Here is a 25415-nt window from a genome sequence, read left to right on the forward strand (position 1 = left end):
GGTATAAGAAGACACCTTAATCTGGGTTGTTAAAACAACAGAAACTTATTTTTGCACAGTTCTGGAGGCAGTGAAGTCCAAGATCAAGGTATCAGTCCATTGGTTTCTGGTGGGGGCTCCCTTCAGGGCTTGCAAATTGCTGTCTTCTCCTACATCCTCCTAAGGATTTTCCATAGTGAATGAGTGTCGGGGGGAAGAGAGATTAAGCTCTCTATTGTGTGTCGGGGGCAAGAGAGATTAAGCTGTCTATTGTCTCTTCGTAGAAGAATACTAATCACTAATGACCTCATTGGACCTTAGGTACCTCCAAAGACCCTGTCTGCAAATATCAGCACATTAGGGCCTAGGGCTTCAACCTATAAATTCTGAAGGGGCACAAACATTTATATTACATTCATTTATATTACATTCATTTATAATACTCCCTGACTGCAGGCACAAACATTCATTTGTAATGCTCCCTAACAACCAACACATACTTTATGATATTAGAAAGTAAATAAGTGAAGAGAGGTGACAATGGGGAAGCAGAGGGAAATGCTTTCACGGAGGCTTTCAATCAGGATAAACACAGGGCATTCGATTAACTAAATAAGCTCAATCATGTTAGAGCCTGGTAGACAAGACCAAGGAGGTAGAACAACATTGAGATAAAAAGAGGCAGAGTCAGATCATAAGGGCCACATTAACTCAGCTTTATAAATTTAGGTTTCATGTTAAAGGCAAAAATAATAGTGATGGGTTTTATGCAGGGGGACCTTGCATTTTTCAAATAAATTAGTGTAAAGTGGGTCTGATGGCATATAAGGAGATTATTGTAGGATATCTAAGAAATAATTACTGTGTGTATTAGAACAGGGGTAATAAAGATGAAGACAAGTGAACCCACTTGAGATGTATGTAGGGCTGGGCAACCAGTGGGCCTGTGGTCAGGTAGGGTGTGAAAATGAATGTTACTCTTCGTATAACATCCATAATTCTGGGTTGAGCATCATTTGGTGTGTTACCACCAAGCAATAAGACAGGAAACATTTGGAAGGGCATAAACACAAAGTCTGTTTCTGAATATTTTCCTGATATTAGTAAGAATGTTTCTATCCTTATCTTGGGCTGTATCACTGGATAGTACTGGAAACTAGCTCCCCAGATTTTGTCAAGATTGAGGCCCTGATTTGTCATTTTTGATCACCTTGAAAGGAACTGTGAGTTCTGTCCCTGACTCCCAGCTCTGAAACTGATTCTTTGCTTTTGCCTACGTGGGGAGTTCAGTAATTGAACCAAAGGTATAAAAATGGAGTAGGTTACTGAGTATAGATCACATTTCGTCATTATTGTAGATCTACAATAGATCTACAAAAATATTTACAGGAAGATGTAAAGTTAAGTTATTTTACCCAGCCCCCAGCCCTAAATATCAAATTATTGCATTTTTCATAAATTTTCTCTCCTTGGAATATTTTATACTCCCTAGGTTATTATTCTTATTTTTGATGATTTGGGACTTCTAAATAACTATCACACCCTCCGATACTACTCTTGCACTAATTTTTGAAAATTTCAGTATTTAATACTTTTAATACTTTGTTCCTAATTTGCTCTTCTTCAGTAATCTTATCCCCAAACCCAATTCAACTACTACTTACCAAACTCATCACCATACTACAAAGCTTGTCATCTCCAATAACTGCAACCCTGCCACAATCCTAAGTTCATGTGTGTGATGGTTAGTTTTTTGCATCAACTTGGCTACACTCTAGTGCCCAGTTATTTAATCAAACACTAATCTAGGTGTTTCCATAAAGATATTTTGTAGATGTAAACATCGATAACATCTATCATTGGTTTACTCTAAGTATAAGATATTACCTTGTTAATATGGGTGAACTTCATCGAATCAGTTGAAAAGTCTTAGGAGAAATAATGAGGTTTTTCTAAGGAAGAAGAAATTTTGTCTTAAATCTTCAGCATCAGTTTTTGCCTGAGAGAATTTTCATTCTGTGAGACTGCCCTGAGGATTACAGATTAAAGATTTGCCAGAGGCAGCAATCACGTGAGCCAATTTCTTGAAGTAAATGTATCGCGCTCTCTCTCTGTATGTGTGTGTGTATATATTTATGTGTGTATATGTATATCCAAATGTATGGATACTATAGCCATATGTATGTATGTGTGTATGAGTGTGTGTATGTACATACACACCCCATGAGTCGTATGTATGTATATGAGTGTGTGTACATAAATGTGTATATATACCCATATATACACACATACTCATATGTACACACACTATATGTATGGGTATATATATATGTGTGTATATATATGTACACACATGTGTGCATATATGTATATATATACTCATATATATGTACATACATACTCATACACACACATATGGGGATATATACATACTCATATCAGTGTGTATATATGTATGCACACATACACACATGCATATGGGTATGTATATACAGGTGTGTGTGCATATATATATATACATGCACATATGTGGACATATGTTTGTGTACATACAAACATATGGCTATAGTATGTGGTGAGTGTATTTATATATATACATTTTCTTCTCAAATATCAACCACCTCCTGTTTCATTCTTTTTCATGATATGACCTTGCTTCCTACTTCACAGAGAAAGCTGAAATAATCAGATAATTCTGAAAACATAGCAGTTGGCACTGCCTCCTGGGCTGATGCTTCCAATCTCAAGCTGCTGTGAGTATTGGCTGCTAATTGTGTATTACTTGTACACTTCGCAGAGACTTGTCTTTGGCCACAGAAATCATCTTTTCTGGAATTGCTTGTGAAGTTACAGTAACTCTCTCATACCACTGGCAAATGGTTGTTAGCCAATGACTCACTGATACAAAGGAATAGATGCAAAGTTGCTTTTCTAACCTTCTGGTAGGTTTGGCTTCTGAGAGCAACTGCTAGATAAGTCACTTGCAGGGTAATCCCTTAGGCTCTGCTTCTAGGGAACTTGAAGTCAAACACATAGATTATGACCACCATGTACCAGCATCTGTATTCATATATTCTGGCTTTCATCTTGTTAATACAGAATAATTAATCATGTTCTTATCTGAAGATATTTCCAATAATTTTTGCAGTGAATTCATTCTATTGCACAGACTTGGGGCATGTTTTCAATTCTCACCTGTTTCTATCGCATTATCATGTTTATCTCTGTACTTTACTTTCTTTAACCTTCTGCAGTTTCTCCCTTTTTAAAACCTCTTTTTTCTTATCCCATGTCCCCAGCTGCTGTTGCTGTTTATTTTCTTCCCTTTTCAGTTATCTCCCAAAACTGTTGTCTGCATCTGATGTCCCCAACATTTCTTTTCCAATCTTCTCTTAAATCCTGTTCAAACATGCTTTTGTCTCCAAGCTTCTTCCACAATTGGTCAATCTCACCAGGGATCTTTAAATTGCTAAACCCTGTGGTCAGTTGTCAATTCCGCATGACCAATATGCAACATTTGATATAGCTGATGCTTCTCTTTGACACTCATTTTTTATTAAACTCCCAGGTTACCATACTTTTTTGATTTTCCTCTTACCTCTTTGTTTGCAACGTTTTTATCTCTGTTGCATCTTCCTCTTTTTTCTCTTAATAATTTGTGTCTCAGAACTCTGTCTCCCTATTTCTTCTCTTGGTCTCTATACTTATTCCCTTGGATAACACCATCTGTGTTATTGACCACCAAAGTTATATCTTCTACCCATATATCTCCCCCTAAATTCAGACTCATTTATTCTTTATCTCATCTCATTTATCTGTTTCATCTATACTCATTTTGCCAGTTATCAAAAGATAAGATATACTGTAAGTGAAAACAACCCCAAAAGTAATTCGACTTATTTTCACTCATTCTACACATCCATTGTGGATGAGCTATGCCGATGCTTCACATGAACTTCACGCTACATGGAAGCCGGCAGAACGGCCTGTATGTAGACTATTGCAGTTCTCCTGGCAGATGAAACTGTGCAAGAAGAAATGAGTGCTACCTGTTCAGTCTTCTGCCAACTAGCTTGAAAGCTTCTGCTTGCACTTCATTGGCCAAATTATTTCACAGGGCCAAGAACTAAAAAATATAAATTTATTAAAATATAAGGAAACAGATAAAGCATTCTGTAAGAGATTTTTAACATAGCACTTATATCCTATGACAGAATACAAAAGAACATGATAGATTTTTAACAATATAATTGGGAAGACTAAATTTTGCATGAAAAACTGTTTGGACCGAACAACCCAAATTTTTTTTACTAGAAATTGATTATAAAATTAATTGCAAATAATACTTTAATATATTTGAAAACATTTTATATGATACTTGTAACATTATCTAAAGAAATACAATTGGGAATAAATGGTATAAGATTTTAAGATTTTATTGCATAATATTTAAGAAATAATTTAGTAAATTTATATTTCACCCAATTTAAAAAAGAAATACTGTATATAACACACATAAATGATGTAATATGACAACAGAATGTATAAATTATAAGAAATTTAGATAATAAGGAAAAATATATTAAAATTATGAAGATTTGGCCAAATATACTTAGAGGAATGGTTATAATTGTCAGTGTTGATATTATTTTTAAAATGTTCATTGAGAATGCCTGCCCCCCCAAAAAAGATATGGAATAAGGAAACAAAGTAAGTATCCAAAAAAATATTTTAGAATAGGAGTCAGCCCTAAGGATATTATAAACAAAGAGTTATGAACAACAACAAAAAATATGTTATAAAATAGATCAAAGAAATACATAATGATCATCAAACAAAATACAAAGAAATGCTACTCATCTGCCTCTCTACACTTTCATAATCTGAAGCATAGATATTGATGTTCTAGGTTATTCTTTATTCTTTTCTTGCTTTTATCAGCAACTTCAATAATTTAAAAACCATGGTAACACAGAAAAAGAAATGCCAAGAACTCTAGAATCCATATTCTAGGCCGAATATCTTTTTTTTCCATGTCTTAGAGATAAATTATTGAACACAAAATGTAAGAATACTATCTCCACGAGTCGAGGTGTGTTTACTTATAAACAAGAGAAAACCCCTTCATATAACAATTGCTCTGGCTGTGGATGTTTTTGTGATCCAGACACGAGGAAGAGATGCAGGGCACAAAACTGCAGAGCCAGGCCACTGGATATGACTGTTTGTAAAAGACTTTCAGGAAGTCTCCACCAGTAGCTCTTAAAGAAATATTATGGCCTAGAGTTGAGTTACTTGCTGCAAGAAAATCTAGGACGTTTATTATTTTTAACATTGCTGCAAGGAACAAATTTTGTTTTAACTTTGGTTTTAGGGGTGTGTGTTTGTGTGTGTGTGTGTGTGTGTGTGTGTTTGGGACAGGGTCTCACTCTGTTGCCCAGGCTGGGGTGCAATGGCACAATCTTGGCTCACTGCAAACTTTGCCTCCCAGGTTCAAATGGTTCCCTTGCCTCGACCTCAGTTGGGATTACAGGTGTGTACCACCACGCCTGGCTAATTTTTGTATTTTTAGTAGAGACAAGGTTTCACCATGTTGGTCAGGCTTGTCTCGAACTTCTGACCTCAAGTGATCCATCTGCCTCAGCCTCCCGAAGTGCTGAGATTACAGGTGTGAGTCACCATGCCTGGCCTAGTTTTAGTCTTTTATAAAGAAAAATAGAGAATGAATAAGTGGCAACCAACAGTTTCATTATAATTACTTTTAGAATTCTATGTAATGGTTTTTGTAGTGCCATGTAAACCATAATTATTATAGGGTAAACCATTAAAATGAAATAATTATTTTGCTGAAAATAACAGGATAAAACATTAACAATTTGTTATAATTAAACTATTTAAAACTAGTCAGACATGTACTAATAAATTGTACACCAACAAAAGTTTTAAAATATTAGCACACTCTTGTAGGAAATCTAAAGATAATAAAAATTATATTCTTAATAATAAAAATAAAATAATTTAAGGATAAAACTATATCATAAAAAGAGCATTCTTCACAGAAATGTCTAAAATTGAGTACATTTAGAATTTATTAACTTGTAATTAAATGCAAGTGAGATTAAAATCCAAGTGCTCTGTTATTGTTGGGGGGAATAAATAAAAAATATTTAAAAGCAAAATTGTTCTAAAAGAATTTGGGATAAAATGTGAAACAATAGAAATTAAAATGCCAAAAATATACATAACAACTACCGGCTCTTACAATGGATTATAAAATCAGAGTAGACAAAGGTAGATCAATTTAACTTAATAGAATGGGAATGGATGGAAAGAAAAAACTAATATTCATCAAGTAAATATTAGATTTGAATTTTAAAACAGTGTTTTATTTTTAACATGTTCTCCTTCCAACAGTGAAGGCTATCGGCCTCCAATTAAAAACATGTATTTGTGGATTAGATAATTTACATAGAATTCTTTTTTCTAACAGCTGTCTTTGAGTTTATTTTTTAAACAAGTGCTTCCTTAATCCATGGGACCTTTAAATTACCGTAATCCCGATTATTGTAATCCTTACATTGAACAATGGAGGTGGAAATTTCAGAATTTCTACAGAGGAACCAAATTCTTATAAGTAATCTAAGAAGGGTTTGCATAGAAATTTATATAAAATTGATTTCAAAAAAGCAATTGCCTATATTTAAATGAATGCAAGATAAAGGGGGAAAGATAACTAAAATCCTTCCTTCCCAACCCAACTCTAGACACTGTCACTACGAATTGAAACTAATTTACCTCTGATCCCAGGGACAGAACTTATGAATTCCAAAAGAATTAGGATTATTGACAACCCAACATGACCTTTCTTTTTACTTGTATTATGTCTCTCTGCCGCCCTCACCTGGTAACACTGATGCTTCCTCTACAGTTGAGATTTATCCTTGGAGAAGAAATGATCCAATCCATTTTGAACATTTTTGTAACTGTCTCACACGAGCACATGCTAAGTTTTCAAAAATATTTTGAAAGAGTAGATTTATTTTTTACAATAATCCTTTGAAAAAATATATTTACATGTAATGGACTTGCCAAAGTGTCACCAGAGCAGAGTTCTCATCTTGTGAACAGTAACACTGAAACTATGACCACCATTATAGTGGCAGAAAACAATCTCAACCTAACTGTGTTTTCTATCGTGATATGAAAAAGTGGAGAAATTGGAGAGACATCAGCAATAGTTAAAATGAGGAACTTTCAGAATTCTGTGTTAAAATTGGTGGTTCAAATATTTTATATCACTTAGCAATATCCCCAGAAACCACTTACTCCCCTTGAGAAAATGAAACCTCAGAGATTAAAATGTAGAAATATTTATAGCTACATATCTCCTGGACCTTAATATCTTAAACATCATTGAAATAAAGATTGGGAGACAACGCATTATACTATGTTTGGATTGTTATTGAATCCTCATGGTTATGTTTGAGGTTGTGCAGTTTATGCTTTAAAAAATGCCTTTCAATTTATAATATAAAAAAGCAGCCAATTAGTTGTCATCAATTTCTTTATTATTTTCAATTAAACGCTTGACTAAGGGCTGCAAAAATTTTAGCCATGCTCAACTTTAATACATTATTTGCATTAGCACTTGAGAATGTATTTAATTCTTCAGCTTTAGCTTTAATAAAATCACATGGTTTCCATCAAAATATTTTGCATAGGATTAGAAAAATTTTAGCGTTTCTACAAAGTAATGAAGTATAACATGTATCTAACAATTTGTCCCAATCTCCTGAGAGTGACCATCTTCGGGTACTCACAAACAACAGAAAAAAACAACCAAATCATAGTTGTCCTAATCGGGAATCCAAAGTTCTAAAGTAGGCCAGGTGCAGTGACCAATGCTTCTAACCCCTGTACTTTGGGAGGGTGAGGTAGGAGGATCACATTAGATTCAATCCAGTCTGGGCAACATAGTGGGACCCTGTCTCTAAAATTTCTCAAAAAATTTTGCCAGGCATGGTAGCAGATACCCGCAGTCCCAGCTGCCTGGGGTGCTGAGGCAGGAGGATCCCTTGAGCTCTGGCAGTCGAGGCTATCATAAACCTTGATTGCACCACTGCATCTAGGCTGGGTGGCAGAAGGAGCCCTGTCAAAAAAAAAAAAAAAAAAAAAAAAAACCGACAAAGGAAAACAAAAGTTCTAAGGTAGGAGAGAACGGTGAAAATGGCCACAAACAGAGAAGCAAAGCAAAACAAATTTACCCAGTTTGTAATTGTGGGAGAGGTGAAAGTCAGGGATATGAAAGTAGCAAAAAATATCTGGGTTGAAAGGTGGATGGAGGAAAATAATCAGGTGATGAAGTCCTCCTGATCCCAGAGGATATTTATAATGAAGCTGCAGTGTCCAGTAAAACAAACTAGTGAACTAAAGGCTGAGATTGAAAGCAAGAGACAGTATCTGAAATGAACTAGGAAGTTATATACTAAGAGACCCATGCAACTTAACAGGAAGGAGAATGCCACAGCCTAGAAACTGGAGAATTCCAGGAGAAGATTACAGTAGCTCAGGATAAACCTTCTCATATGGGCTGTTGACCAGGCACTATAAGTTAAAAGGTAAATTAAAGATGAGTTTGGAATTTCTATCTCAGGTTGTTGCCACTCCTAATCTCCCTGCTTTTAAAATAGCCTCACCAGAGCTGACCAGGGAGCAATATATGTTTTAATAACTTTTGGAGGTTATAGCATGCTGATATCTACATGGTTTATCTATTGTTTTGTTTTGTTCTCAACTCTCTAATCCTCTCTTTCCTTTCCTCACTTCTCCTTTTTTCTCCCATACTCTCCTGTCCCATAGTCTCCTTAAAGTGACAGAGCTGAGAGTTGCTGCGACATCATATGGCCAGAAATGTCTAAAATATTTACCGTCTGGTGCTTATAAAAAATGTACTCTCCCCTGGTCTAGGCAAGATGGTTGTCAAGAGATTTCTTCACATCTTTCTGATGTGTTAACAAAGGCTTTACAATCTCCCCCATGATATGAACTTTGAGGTTTTGTTTCTGTGGTAGTATTCTGGATGTTAACTTTACCATTATGTTATTTCCTACTTTGAAGACATTTTTGCTAAATGGAAAGATTGTAATGAAAAACATTTTTATTTTCTAGCCCAGAAAACACTGACTTCTTTATATCTTGGCTAAATTCTGCTGAAAGAAAAATACTTCAAGTTTTACTCTTATTTCTCTCTCTTTATTCCCACCTATCATATACAGTTGAAATAAACCAGTTGACACTTTTGATATTCTGCTTGGAAATACCCCAAGTTAGAGTCCCAGATCTAAGATTGCTTTCTAATTTTCATGTTTTTGCAGGGTACAGTTTTGCTAAATAAACTTTCTGCCACATGTGTGATCTTTACTCCAGGTTCTTGCAAATATTTTCTTAATGTCTTCCCTTTACCTGCTAACAGTCTTCTTGACATCTTTCTAGCTTCTATTGATAGCCTAGTCAAAAAGCTAATGTCCAATCTATGAATCCATGGATTTAACGAGCTCTGTAGTTGTTTGGGTGGAGGGGGTGGGGAGGTGGGGGGTATTATTCATTTTTAATAACCAAATCCTTCTTGTTTTTATCTTAATATTTTTATTTCCTTTAAGAGAATTTCAAGAATCCACAATTATAAAAAATGTATTGATTTCACCTAGGTTTTAAAATGCTGTAATATAACATCATGTATTCCTTTTTGTAATCCTTATTTTTTATTGTATAATACAAAATTGTATTATATAATAAAAATTGTAATGTGAGGAGAAATACCAGATATAGGTGATGGGGGGAGGAAAGCAGCAAACCAACTTGCCATGTATGTACCTATGTAACAATCCTGCATGATCTGGACATGTACCTCACAACCTAAAATACAATTTAAAAAAACAGGCACATGCTAAATGCTGAAGATACGATAAACAACAACAAACATGGTATCTGCCCTCTGACAGAACTTAGAACTTCTAGTGAGCTATGAACATTAGTCAATAATCACCAAAAATGCCAGAATATAATTGCACACAAAAATCAGTGCAGTGAAGGCAACATGCATGGTTCACTGACATTTGAAAAAAGAGTGAATTGTATGCTTGTAGGTGATACGAGGGGTTCAAGGGGAGCCATAAGTAGAGGGACAAGCATGTGTAAAGGATATTGTGACTAAAGGTAAAAGACCAAGGACAGGAGTGGTACAAGTTGAGGCTGCAGATACAGGCAGAGGCTGGGCTGTACAAGACTTCACAGGGCCTCCAAGGCTTCAGGTCTATTCTAAGCACAACAGGAAACCATGAAAGGGTTTCATGCTGAGTCTTCACGTTGAGGGAGCCATGCTGTGTGGATTCACATGGTAAAATTCATTTTGAAAAGAATATTTGCCATTATTTTAGTGCATAAACTTTCTCCTGGGTGTGTCTGGTATCTGACTCTAGATAAAGATTTGATGACAATGAAAGTAGAATTGGGCCATGAGGGAAACTGGCCTGCCTCCCTTGGCAAAGTAGCTACCCTAGGTGAGTTTGTTATAGGCTTTTAAGCAAATCGGCCTCATCAGACATAATATTTGGGGCTGGTGCTGCCCTAAGAGAGTCTCATTGGGATCTAGGTATTTAGGGATTTGAGGATTCAGTAAATCATTTAAATCTTCCCAAACATCCCAATTCCAATTATCAGGGTCTGTTTCCCAATCAATTTCATAATTTTCTCTGGTTGTGAATTCATAAATTTATATAAATTCTTTAAATTCAGTCTGCAGTATAATTCACTGATCTATATGATCAGATATTTGATTTATCATCAGAGCAGCCTTGTGGATACAAGAGAAAATATATTATCTTAGGAAAGTATAAAATGCTCCTGACTTTTTGACAGAGATTTTACCCAAAGATTTAAAATCTTGAGCTTATCATTGCTTTATTGTAAGCCATCTGACATGATTAGAAGCAGCCATTCTACCCCAAAGCCCTTATATTCCTCAATATCTTCAGAATTTTTGCTGTCAGAAGCCACTCACTTTGTTCAGCCTTTGCACTTCTTTCCACACAGCTACACCTGAAATTTAAAGGCCACTTCACCCCTGTTTGCCACGGATCATCAGCATCCCATCCTGTCATGTGAACCAGGTCCTCACTTCCTTAAAACTCAACTACAAATTAGATTATATTAAAATTAAGAGACCCTATTCATCAAAAACACCATTAGGAGAGCATAAAGGAAATCCTCAGAGTAAAAGGAGATATTTGCACCAAATATAACCAACTAAGGGTTGGTGTCTTACTAGCTGGTAAGAAAAAGACAGATAACCAAGGAGTGAAATGAACAAGAAACTTGGTTACTTCAGAAAAGAGAATTTACAAATATCAGACCATTGTATGAAAAGATGCTCTACCACGGGACCACTTCCTGACACCTTACACTAAAATTAACTCCAGATGGATTAAAGACTTAAACATAAGACCTAACACCATAAAAACCTTAGAAGAAAACCTAGGCAAAACCATTCAGGACATAGGCATGGGCAAGGACTTCATGACTAGAACACCAAAAGCATTGGCAACAAAAGCCAAAATAGACAAATGGGATCTAATTAAACTCCAGAGCTTCTGTACAGCAAAGGAAACAATCATTAGAGCAAACTGGCAACCAACAGAATGGGAAAAAAATTTTTGCAATATACCCATCTGACAAAGGGCTAATATCTAGAATCTACAAAGAACTAAAACAGATTTACAAGAAAAAACAAACCCATCCAAAAGTGGGAGAAGGATATGAACACTTTTCAAAACAATACATACATGAGGCCAACAAACATGAAAAAATGCTCATCATCACTGATTATTAGAGAAATACAAATCAAAACTCCATTGATATACCACCTCACACCAGTTAGAATGGCAATCATTAAAAAATCTGGAGACAACAGATGCTGGAGAGGATGTGGAGAAATGGGAGCACTTTTGCACTGTTGGTGGGAGTGTGAACTGGTTCAGCCATTGTGGAAGACAGTGTGGTGATTCCTCAAGGACCTAGAAATAGAAATCCCATTTGACCCAGCAATCCCATTACTGGGTATGTACCCAAAGGATTATAAATCATTCTATTATAAAGACACATGCACACATATGTTCATAGTGGCACTGTTTACAATAGCAAAGGCCTGTAGCCAACCCAAATGCCCATCGACGATAGACTAGACCAGGAAAATGTGGCATATGTATACCATGGAATACTATGCAGCCATCAAAAATGATGAGTTCATGTCCTTTTAGGGACATGGATGAATCTGGAAACCATCATTCTCAGCAAACTGACAAAAGAACAGAAAATCAAACACCGCATGTTCTCATTCATAGGCAAGTGTTGAACAATGAGAACACATGGACACAGGGAGGCAAGCATTACACACTGGGGTCTGTTATAGGGGGCAAGGGAGGGACAGCGGGAGGGATGGGGAGGTCTGGGAGGGATAACATGGGGAGAAATGCCATATGTGGGTGATGGAGGGATGGAGGCAGCAAACCACATTGCCATGTGTGTATCTACGCAATAATCCTGCATGATCTGCACATGTACCCCAGAACCTTTGTGGGGTATGGTCGAACATACAACAACAAAAGAAAATATGCTCTAAAAAAAGTACAAAATTTTTCTTAAAATCCTCATATATTAATTATGTCAATTTAAAAATACAGTCCTTTAGTTTGATTTATCAAATTTGGTGTATGAGTGAGTCAATTCAAATATTTCAGCTTTTAACTGTTAATGTCCTTTTCCTATAGATTATGACTTATTTCATGTTTTGCCTGGTGTACTGCTTTTAATACTGAATTTACTTATTTTAATTTTTTTCTAAAATGTAACTTCTTAAATTTTATTCTACTACCTAATTTGGCATTATGAAACAGGAATTTTAAGTCATGCTAAACAACTTTTTAAGAAAATTATTGCTTTGTTTTCTAAAAAAATTAATAGTAAGGTTAATGTCAATATGTATCTCCTTGTACAGTACGCATTTTGAGGCATTTTTGAAATCTGTATTTCATTATTTGATTGATGTTGCTTAAGACAGATTCACTAGGCATGATTTGGATCGTGCTTTGATTTTATTGACTGTCATTTGATCATTGATTGCCTTAGCCTTAAACAATGCTATTTATTCCTGTTAAAATTAACATGGTTTCCAGTTGTTATAATTTTCTGTCATTTAACATGGTTTCTAAAATTTCAAAAATGAAAATTGTGCCTATTAGAATCTTAAAAATCAACACTTTCATTGTTCATTATGAGAGAACACATAGTTAACTTCTGCATTTGCAAACAAATTAAGCATAATTTAAAAAGGAATTTCAATCAACTGATTATTAGTGATTTTAACTACAAATTTAAAGCTACATTGCAATGCAATTTAAAATAATATTCTCATTTTACCTTGATCATGAGAACTCATATCTCTATTTTCTGTGTTTTGAAAGATATGAACTTTCTGTATGCATCAGAGTTGTTGGTATGGTTTATATTTATGTGTACGCATTATGGTTTCCCACTAATATTACAATGTTCAATAACACACATGTTCTTCAAACATAAGCATTGTGTTGGTCGGTCCACTTGATCAAGCAGAATTCTACTCAACAGTCCATTGTGTGATAAAGTTCCTTGAGAACACAAAACTTCATCAATGTTTTCCAGAATTGATGTTTCCTATTCTGACCTTTTGTCTGAATTCTATTCCCATTAATGTGCAATGCCTGCTTCCTATGTGATTATCACTGTTCTCAAACTTATGAGTATAACATAGAATGGGGAAAAATACACAACAAATGAATAAAATCCCTGTATGTTACGGTAAAAAGAACCAGCCAGCAGCTGCATAAATCTCTAATATTTAGCCAGGGGCAAACCTACGAAGAAAATTGAAGCAAGAAGAGAGATCTTCTTCTTGTAATGGTAGAAAACATCTTTCTTTTTTTTTTTTGAGATGGAGTTTCACTCATGTTACCCAGGCTGGAGTGCAATGGCGCAATCTCGGTTCACCGCAACCTCCGCCTCCTGGGTTCAGGCAATTCTCCTGCCTCAGCCTCCTGAGTAGCTGGGATTACAGGCACATGCCACCATGCCCAGCTAATTTTTTGTATTTTTAGTAGAGACGGGGTTTCACCATGTTGACCAGGATGGTCTCGATCTCTTGACCTCGTGATCCACCCGCCTCGGCCTCCCAAAGTGCTGGGATTACAGGCTTGAGCCGCCGCGCCCGGCCGGTAGAAAACATCTTTCTAACCATACCTCGGGTTGAGGTTAACAAGTAAAGAAATTGAAATACTTTTAAATAATCTATTTGAACACCAAGGAAGTAAGGATTGTGATACCAAAATTCCAGAGAGAATAGAAGTCAAGTAATCCCAAAATTGGGCATGACTTTTTTTTATCAAGGCACTTGATGATTTAAAATCAAAGACTAGAAACCCAGAGTGACTATAGCTTTTGGCTAACTCATGGTGATGGGAAACAAAAAATGGTGTTCACAATACATTAAAGCTGGCTGCCCTACTGAAGACCTAAATAGACAACTATTCAAAGAAAATAAACAAATGGTAAAGAAGCATGTGAAAGGATACTCCACATCATACGTCATTAGGGAAATGCAAATTAAAACAACGGTGGGATACGACTACACATCTATTAGAATGGCCAAAATCCAGAACACTGACAGTACCAAATGCTATTGAGAAAGTGGCACAGTAAGCACTCCATTCATTGATAGTAGGAATGCAAATTGACACAGCCACTTCAGAAGACACTTGGGAGGTTTCTGACAAATATTGTCTTACCATATGATCCAGCAATCCAGTTCCTTGGTATTCAAACAAAAATATTAAAAATTTATGTCTACAAAAAAACCTGAATATGGATATTTATAGCAGCTTTATTCATAATGACCAAAACTTGGGTATAACCAAGATGCCTTTCAACAGGTAAACCTCTAAATAAACTATGGTATATCCATATTTATATTAATGGAGTATTATTTGGATTAAAAAGAAATGAGCTATTCAACCATAGAAAGATATGAGGTAACCTTATGCATATTTCTAAGTGAAAGAAGACAGTCTAAAAGGGCTCCATACTGTTGGTGTCCAATTATATGGCTTTCTGGAAAAGGCAAAAACTAAAGAGAGAGTAAGAAGATCAGTAGTCTCCAGAGTCTGAGGTACAGAAAAGAAGGACAAATACGCAGAGCACAGAGGATTTTTACAGCAGTCAAAATACTTTGTATGATGGCATCATGGTGGATACATGCCATTCGTTATACCTTTGCCCAATCCTGTAGAATGTGCAATGTCAGTACTGAGCCCTAACGTGAACTAGGGACTTTAAGTAATTATGATGTGCCTATTAGTACATTCTCACAATGCTATAAAGAACTACCTGAGACTAAATTTTCTAGTAATTAAATGACATTGTTAGAAATTTCAGAAAATAATTCAAAAGTATTAAAAATGGCTAATGGAATATTTAGAAATAAAGCAACACTGACTATAAAACCTATTCAGATGATAGAGAATTAGTCCATTAGAAAGTATGTTAGTAGAAAATATATTCACTGAAGTAAAGAAAGACAAAATGAGAGAAACATATAAAAGAATATAAGATAAATTTGGATAAAGGTGAAAAGTATTAACAGGCATGCAATCAGAGTCCAGAAGGAGAGGAGAATGAGAGTGGGTTAAAGGCACATATTAAAAAAAATAGATGAGAGTTTTTCTGAATTTTCTTGAACAACTAGTGTGCTGAAAACCAAAGGCAAAAAAATTCACACAAGTAGTCAAGGAATAAAGATATATATCTTCTAAGGAGCCAAACTAAGAGAAACAGACAATTTATTAACAAAAACAAGGAATTATGTTATATAGTATTTGAAAGCAAATTACTGCAAAATTAAATTCTGATTCATAGGAATATTTATTTTGAGGGTGGGTAGAACATAATCTGAGATTTCATATCAGAATTGTAAGAAGAAATGAAGAATGAGATGATACATATATGTGCAATTTAAATATATACCGCTTGCATAAAAAAAGCAATAACATTTATAACATGTTAAACATACAAAATTGAAATATATGATAGTATTGCACAAAATGCAAAAAAGTTAAATGGAATTATATAGTGCCCTAGGATCCGTCATTACCTGAAAAGTTACTGAAATGCACTAAATAAAATGTGAATAAAGTGAATAGCTAAAAAATCAAATAGAGAGGCAAATGAAAATACTTAATAAATTCTAAATATATTAATAAACACAATGAATCTAAAAGAAAAAGAAGAAAAAAAAAGAACAGAGTAAGTGTTAAATCAAAGCTGAAGGTAAAGTTTGAACTAAACACTAATTTATCAGTAAATGGCAGAGTAAAGAAATAGTTAAAAGACACAGTATGCAATACTAGGAAATGTTAAATTATATACTACTTACAGTATTTCATACACACAAAAATAGGAATATGTAAAGAGTGACAATAAAGAATGTAAAAAAAGATTCCATGCAAACAGGAACAAAATGAAAGAGTGAGTCATACTACATATCAGACAAAGGGCAAATAGTATTATTTTAAATTGAGACATTGGAAACAACAAAATGTCAATTCTCCAGGAAAATATGATTTTCTATACACCTAATAACAGTTTTACATGTATACACAGAACACTATTGACTAAAAAAATTAACAATTCTGAAATCAGTAAGATACTTTAAACTCTCAGTTAAAAAAGACAGCAGCAGAAAAATATGCAAAAATGTAGAGGATTTGAAAGCATAATAAACTAAATTGTTTGACTGCCATATATAGAACAATTAAACTCAAAAACTGCAAAATACATATTCTTTTTAAGCATTCATGAAACACTGATGAAAATAACTTGTACTGAGATATAAAGCAGTTCTGAACACACTTCAAAACACTGACAAAATACCTTATGCCTTTTGACCACAGTTAAATTAAAAACTAATACAATGAAGTAAACAGAAAATCCTAATATATTTGGAAATTAGCAGATATATTTTTAAAGTCTGTGGCAAAAAAAAAAGCCTCACATTGGAAATAATATAATATTTTTAACAAGTGGATAATAAAATGCTACATATCAAAATTGGAAAAATGTCACTGAAACAGACCTTAAGCATAAATGCAGAGCTGAAATACACATTTTATAGATAAACAAAGGCTGAAATCAAAGTTCTAAGCAACAGTTTTAATGAGTTAGCAAAGCATCTGCAAATTATTCCTGTAAGGAGAAGGGAGAAAATAACAAACATAACAATTACTGAAATAGAAAACAAATTAATAATATAAAAAGCTAACAAATACAAAAGTTGATGTTTTGAAAAGACGAATGCAATTCTAAACCCATAGAAAGAATGCTTCTAAGACTATGAGAAACACACAAAAATGGGTATCAATGACATTATTACATCATAAAAGCGTGCCAATATTTTTCAAATTCTCTATACTGGTCATATTAGCTTCTATGATCTCAATTAGCATTACATGTTGATTATAGTGGAAGTTAAAACAGGGCTTCAAATTATTGGACACTTATTCCATTAAGCTGTAGGGATTTTGGTCCTTTCTCCTTGAATTTCACTGAGCTTGTGAAGACTTTGACCTATGGAGTAGGGTAGAAGTGATGCCATGTTGCTTCTAAGAGCAAGTCATAAAGAGCCCAACAGCTTCCTACTATTTACTGGGAATTGTTACACGAGGATTTCAAAGTCACCACGTAAGCAGTCTGACTAGAATCCAAACCCCCATGTAACCACCCCGCACAGTTGCTCTGGCCACAAGCCAGCTGTGCTCACCTTCAAGTCACCCTAGGCCAGGTGTTGGTGAAAAAGCCTCCACACAACTTCAGCTCTGACCTCAGGGAGTCACCCGCAACTATTCTAGTCTTCTCAGCTGAGGCCGAGATACTCTAGTGTGCTACAGCTGGCCCAGAGCCAGAACCTGAGCAACGTCATTTTATAAGACAAAGCTGTGTTTCCAAAAAGTCAGTTGTAACAGCTGCCCCATTCTCCTAGCAATAACTGCTTCTGTAAATAAAGCTGCTAGCTGCTCTGAAAAAAAATGTCCACTATGTAAAGCTGCTTGCTTTTTCTTATCAGTACCAGAATAAGCAGCCCAAGCTAATTCCGTCTTGGCCCCTCTAAGTTGTAATAAGTAACTAAGATCTGTAATTTCCACCACTACCCAGACGATGTGTAAACTAACATTTATCTTGACTTCTGTAAACCACTTAAGTAAGAATCGGAATGACAAAAGTCCCCTAGCCCTTGGAATGTCCAGAGACCCCCACCCTCATCTCTGCCCAGGAGGTGATTTATGGAACCCCCTGGCCCTTGGAATGTTTGAATCCCTTCAGCCCCACCCCCGCCCCTCACCCTCTCGGTCCTAAAACCAGGATGTGGTTTTTCTGCTTAAAAACCCCTCTCTCCCTGAGCCCGGGGCCACAGGTTGGAGAGACGTGAGTCCTCTGTGTCCACCGACAATAAAGACCCTGCAATTTGGCATACTTTTGTCTTGGTGTTATTTTTAATCTTGCATTCAATACTTCGCCAGAACAGAGAAAAGCTATATTTCCTGTGTCTCTGTGTGGATTTAGGAGCTTAGCAAAATGGTTGTTGCTTTATCCCTCTACCTTTCGGGGTGTCTTGTGATGAAGCAACAGATAACTGAAACACCTAGATTCAGAGCATAGCCACTTAAATCCCCTGCATCCATTCTGCCATTGCATCACTTATAAAATGGAAATCCGAGTTAAATTTTAAAATGGGGAGTCTGATTGTATTTCACCCTTTTAAAATCTTTAATTGGATTTTCAATGATCTAAGCAAAACAGAGACAAATCTTTATTCTGGCTTATACTTTCTCAGTTTCTACACTTGCCTACCCTGTATATTCCGATCAGGTGAGGCTATTCTGCGATATACTCTTACAAAATACATATTTTTAATTATTGTTCTTACTAATTATAATTTTCCATGCATTTGCGAGGTTATGTGACTAATGCTATTCTCTTATTAAACTCTGTCTTTGAGGGCAAGGACTATTTCAGGTTCTGATCATGATTTTATCCCAGGCACCCAGCCCATTGCCTAGCCTAAAGTAGGTGGTCAATAAATACTTCTTATTGCAGATGTTTTGGAAAAATAGTAACCTAGAGAAAATCTGAAGTGGCATTTGAAAGTGGCATTTTGACCTGTTTGAGGTCAAAAAAGAAAGGCTTAGCATGCTAAATGAGGAGAGAAAAAAGGAAATAGAGAAAAACTTTTAAAAGTGCTGTTTTAAGTAAATACTTGGATGCATGACCCCAGGACTACCTCCTTCTTTGAGGTAAGAGGCTCTATATTAGCATCCAGAGGGAATTTATGTTAAGAAGTTTGAGGTAGGGCTAGATAAATTGATCATTGAGTAAATATAATTCCAGGACTCCAAAATGAAAAGTAGAGGAAAACACAATTTGCAGAAAATTGTGCAGAAGTTTTAAGACAAAATTCATAATTTTTAGAGAAGGGAGATTTTGACAGCTGCTTCAAACTAACAAGGCTCCCAAACAAGAACAATTTAGATACTGTCATTTATATGCCTATCATAATTATAACCATATAAAAAGATACATGTCTATGGCATAATAAAATACGTAAACTTGCCAAATGGAATGAGGCAGGAGTGTCAATCAAAACACTCACTATATTATGTAATTTTTTTCTTGTATTAATGCTGCTTGGTTTTGAAAAAAAAAAACAGGAATCTATGTGACAGAAGATATTTTAAAAATTAAGCTTGGTCCATTATTGGTGAAGTATTAATTCTTATAAGGATATAGAAAAACTGGAGTTTTGAACATAGGGCACTTTGCAGTTAAGGGATATCACTTGATACCACTGAGAACAATAATATAGGAATTTTAAAGATTCGTAGAAGTGACAACGTGGTTAAGATAATTTAACATAACTAGCTCAAGACAGACACAAAACATTGTATTTATCGTATAAATTGGATATTTCTTTGATGATGGAATCTATTTTGAAACAGTAATGGATTAAAAGTTAAAGAAAATATGAAAACAGGTGAAGCATGCCACAAATGTCTTTGTGATGATTTTCTGTCTACAGTTATAGCACCTAACTTACTGAATGGTTTGTCAAGTAATTAAAAGTATGAAACTACCATACCAGCTGATTTATTTCTACTTTTTTGGACAAAAAGGAAAGATCCTTCCGTGGAATGAGCTGTGGTTGTGGGAGTAGAAGGGAAATCCTGTCTAGACAGTGAGTGATGGAAAAAGAAAAAGAAAATAGTTGCCAGGAATATAGGAAAATAAAATAAATTAAATGATTGGTGCCCTGAATTTGAAAGGCACGGTGTTGGAATGCTTTTATTTGTGGAAGAAAATAAGTATAAATTTTCCTTTCACTTCGTCCTCATACTGAGGGACTCTTCCTGGGTCTGTGAGGGGCATGGTTTCAAGAGCAGGAGTTTCCCGCCTCCATCCGGGAAGTAAAGTTCTTTGGGTTTCTCGTGAGGGGGCTAGGTAGAGAAATCCAGGTGGGCTCCTTTGGACAAAAAGCCCTTTGAAACCTCTGGGAGGAGGGGGCTCTGTAACACAAAGTTGTGGACCAAGTAGCCAATCCAGTATCAGAGTCAATGATCAATCCCTCCAGGGGAAGTTTGAAAGAACTCCTCTCATTGGACGAGAACATGAATGGGGAGGGAACAACTCAAGGGTTAAAACTTCCACTGCTCCTTACCTGAGCAGATGCCAGCTCCAGGCTCTTGTCCCCAACAGCGTGGGAGCTGTTTCTCTTTCTCTCTCTCTCTCGCTGTCTCTCTCTGTCTCTCTCCTCTCTCTCTGTCTCTCTCTCTCTCTCTGTCTCTCTCTCTCTCTGTCTCTCTCTCTCTCTCCTCTCTCTCTCTCTAATAAATCCCTCTTCCACAAAATTCTTTGGGTCCATGATATTTATTCCAACGGCGAACTCACTGGGCCTCTGGGGCCCCTTTCCCCGTTCTTCCAGGTTAGCAGGCTAAGAACTTCTTCTGAACCAGCAGGGAGCTGGGAGTGTCTTCAGGACACCCTCCCCCAACCACCCCAACCCCATTGCAATACTAGCCCTAGCACAATGGCATTATTGTTATGGCTGGTATTATTCTTATTATTCTACTTCCAGTAATGGTAACTGAAGCAGCAGCTGTAGTACTAGCATTAATAGCAGTAATTGTAGTAATGGTAGTAGTAGTTTTTGTAATACCAAAAGCAGTTTTCTAGTACTGGTGGTGGTGGTGGTAGAGATAGCAATTTTTATTATTGTTATAGAATTCAAATTCATAGCAGAGTTCAAAAGATACACTTAAAAGGCTTGATTGAAGACAGTTTAGTGAAGAATTATCTGTAGTTTTGTGAACTGAATACATGGAACCAACAAGAGATAATGAAGAGACTAGCAACATTAAAAGCAGTCTTGAGCATGGTCCTAGGGAGGAATGTGAACTGAGTGAGAGTTACCACCATGGATGAGCCACCTGCAGGCCTGTGACTCAGGTAACTGATGTTAGCTACTTAATGGAGGCAATTCAGGTGTAGCAGTATTAAATACGTCAATACTTCAAATGCTCTCTCCTCCCGCTGTCTGATGTCCTGGAACGCCTCCCAAGGGCAGCCAACAGAAAGCCAGGTACAAGGCTGCTCAAGCATTACATTCCACAGGCAGCAATCTCCCAGGGCATGAAACAGGACAGAGAAGGGTAGAAAAGGAATTTGGGGCCAGGTGTGGTAGCTCACACCTGTAATCCCAGCACTTTTGGGAGGTTGAGGCTGGCAGATCATGAGGTCAGAAATTTGAGGCCAGTCTGGCCAACACAGTGAAATCTAGTCTCTACTAAAAATACAAAAAATTCGCTGGGTGTGGTGATGGGCACCTGTAATCCCAGCTACTCAGGAGGCTGAGGCAGGAGAATTGCATGAATCTGGGAGGTGGAGGTTGCAGTGAGCCTAGATTGCGTCATTTCTCTCTCAAAAAAGAAAAAAAAAAAAAGGAATTTGGAGGAGCAATGAAGATCAAAAATATATTGTATTTAGTTTGCATTTACTACATAACACATGCTGTTTAAAGTTATTTACTTGCACTGTCTGATCCATAAATAAAATTGTTATTAATCTTGATTTACAAATAGTAACAATCTCATAAAATAAGTTGATAATACCCCCATTTCATGTACAGGTCAGATGTACTTTGTTTAAAAGTTTCAACATCATCTTCTGTAAGAATTCAAGCCTCAAATTATGAAGTTCTTCATTTTAAAAGAATTGCTTCCCTTTGTGTGAGTTAAGGTTAATAAAAAATGGAGATCGAAATGGCAAGTATTTTGTTGGCTAAAGAAAGCTGCAAAAAAAATTAGGAGGAAGTGGTAGTACTAAATTGAAAGGGAAAAGAAAGTAAAGCTCCGTATGGACAAGTTCAGACAAAGCAAATTTTCTTAGAGACTCAAGGTTCTTTACTTTTCTACGTAGAAGAGAAGAGCACACACGCCACACTGTTTCTCCATGTAACACCTAAGTGCTCTAAAAGCTCGGTCATCTAAAAATAAAACAGAGGATCAGAACTCAGAGTCATGATAGCAGTATCAGATCAAGGCACATCATTTTAGAAGAAAAATAGTTATAACAGCAGCAGAGACTGCTTATTTTTTTCAGGAACTATATGCATTAACAGTGTCTATAGCCCTGGGAAAGGCGTGACCTTCTGCACTTTCCTGTGAACCCAAGTATTTATTCTTTTCTTCATTTTCTTTATCCTATTTCCCTTTGGGTTGAGGTTCTAGGGAAATGATCTCTAATGATCTGCAATGGTAACCTTAAGCAGTGCTTGTCAAATATGATTTGGTAGGTGAGAAAGCAAGAACAAAACAGCAACATTTAGTAGAAAGAGCAGTGAACTGAAGAGCAGGTGACCTAGACACCAGATATAACCAGTAACTAGCTGTGGGATTTAAGAATTGTTTTTCACTCTCACACTGCTGTAAGAATTGTACCTCCAGGCTGTCTCCATCCTCAGAATAACTTGTAGTCCAAAAGTTCATTTTGTCAGTGTGCTTTCAAGAGCACGAAACACATTTTCCCATAGCAACACTCTTCCTAGGGAAGCCCCCAATGTCTTCCTGATGTATGCCTTTTCTTGTAGCCACCTCATTGTGCTTTATGTGTTTTTAGAAGTGTCTTTTATTGTGTTATGTATGGTAATGGAAAGCATATACCAACCTAGCTAAAATGTAATCAACTTCAGCAACATACACCCATTGGTATGTATGTGCATACACACAAATCCGTACACAAACAGGATGCTTTTCACCAAATTTGGATAAAAGGAAACTCAGAATTTTATTAGTGATTCGAAGACACACTCTTGGGGACATTACCAAATATCTTTAATCAGCATAATATAGAACCAGCATAACGTTCCTTTTGTTACTGCCTGAGGGGTTCTTGCTGCCCACTGCGTAAAGAAAGACCATGGCATTGGAGTAGAGAAAGGGTTTAAAAGACAGAAGGCCAGCCACACCACATGAAAGGTGAAGTTCTTAGTTAAATCAACTTCTCTACAGATTCTAGGTAAGGAGTTTTTCAAAGGCAATTTAGGGGAAGGTGTTGGAATGGCCACGTAACTGGTGTTTAATGATGATTGGTTGAGGAGGAGATGAAATCGCAGGGCTTGGAAACTGTTCTCCTGCAAGCTGAATTGCTTCTGGGAGGGGACCTGGGAGTGGGGTTGGCAGTCCAGGTGGAATCATGGGTGTCAGACATGCAAAAAACCTGGAAAGATATCTCAAAAGGCCTATGTACAATAGTGGTGTTATTTGCAGGTGTAATTGGAAGTTGCGTATTTTATAACTTCTGAATAATGGCTGACAGTCATTATGTCTGCACCTTAGCAGGACTCAGGGGCCTCTCCTCCCCACCAGCCTGATGGCCTCCCATTAGCTTTACAAAAGAGGTTGAGATTTGGACAAGGTCTTTATCATTTAAATTAATGCCTAAATGTCTTCCAAATTTAGCTTGGATAAATAAGGGAAGCCCAGGAATAATTAACAGAAGGCAAGATGGGGGTTAGTTCAGTTTACTGTAATAATTTTTCTCACTGATATAATTTTTTGTAAAGGCAGCTTTACTATAACTAAAGTAATGCGAAATATTAAAGATTATGTCTATTGAGGATAGGAAAGAGAGAAGCTATGAAAGCATAAATGCTGGTTTTTATTTTTTTCCAAGACCTAAATACAAAGAGAAATATCTAAAGTATTTTTGTACAGTGATGTCGACAGCTAGGTGATTTAGTAGATTTTTATAGACACTCAGGAAGTCAGAAAATATACAGCCAGCTTAGTATAAGCCACAAATCCTTTCTACTTCCTTTCCCATGAGATTCCCCATCTGTGTACTAGCTTTGATCTGAAGACACAAACAAAGGCTGTTTATTCAAGAGATCAAATGTTACTTTTGGTGTAGACCCTGGGGAAGCTCAGAAGAAGGACATAAGCTTTGGGACTACACTGATTTTCAAAGTGTTGATCTGAATAATCCATGACATATTTAGTTTCTTTGACTGTTAGAAGATGTACACGGAGGTGAAGAACTCAGAGGGCTTTGTTCTCTCAACATAAATCCCTTCTTTTCCTTTTGCTGTAGTCTTCTTTATATTAACAGAAAATACTCTAAATGGAAAAGCTTCAGTTTCACATCTTGCCAATAATATGGTAACCATACCTAGTGTTTCTCTGATTTTCCTGTTTTTGATGATTGTTTTAAAACTAGATAAATATTCCTGAGGAGGTTGTTGATTCTCGTATGTCATGCTTTGAACTAATTTTTCTCCAAAAATTTTTAATAGCATGCACATATTTTAAAATAGATTTTTAGAGCAGTTTCAACTTTGTAAATTGAATAGAAAGTAGAGTTCCCATAATCCCTCTCTCCCCGCAAACAAAATTTTCATGCTTATTAACATTTTGCATTGGTGTAATATATTTATTATAATTGATGAGCTGATATTGATACATTATTGCCAAGTCAAGCCTATAGTTTTTATTAGGGTTTATGCTGTGTTATTCGGTTTTATGAGTTTTGACACATGTAAAATGGTATGTATTCACCATTACAATATCATATAGAATAGTTATACAGTCCTAAAAATTATCTGTGTTTCACCTATTTATTCCTCCCTTTCTCCACTCAAACTTGTGGTGGCCACTGGTGTTTTTACTATCTCTACAGCTTTGTCTTTTCCAGAATGGCATATAATTGGAATTATATACTATATATCATTTTCAGACTGGCTTCTTTCACGT

Source organism: Sapajus apella, unplaced genomic scaffold (genome assembly GCF_009761245.1).
Source record: "Sapajus apella isolate SASKATOON/1434 unplaced genomic scaffold, GSC_monkey_1.0 scaffold11, whole genome shotgun sequence".
NCBI lineage: Eukaryota > Metazoa > Chordata > Mammalia > Primates > Cebidae > Sapajus > Sapajus apella.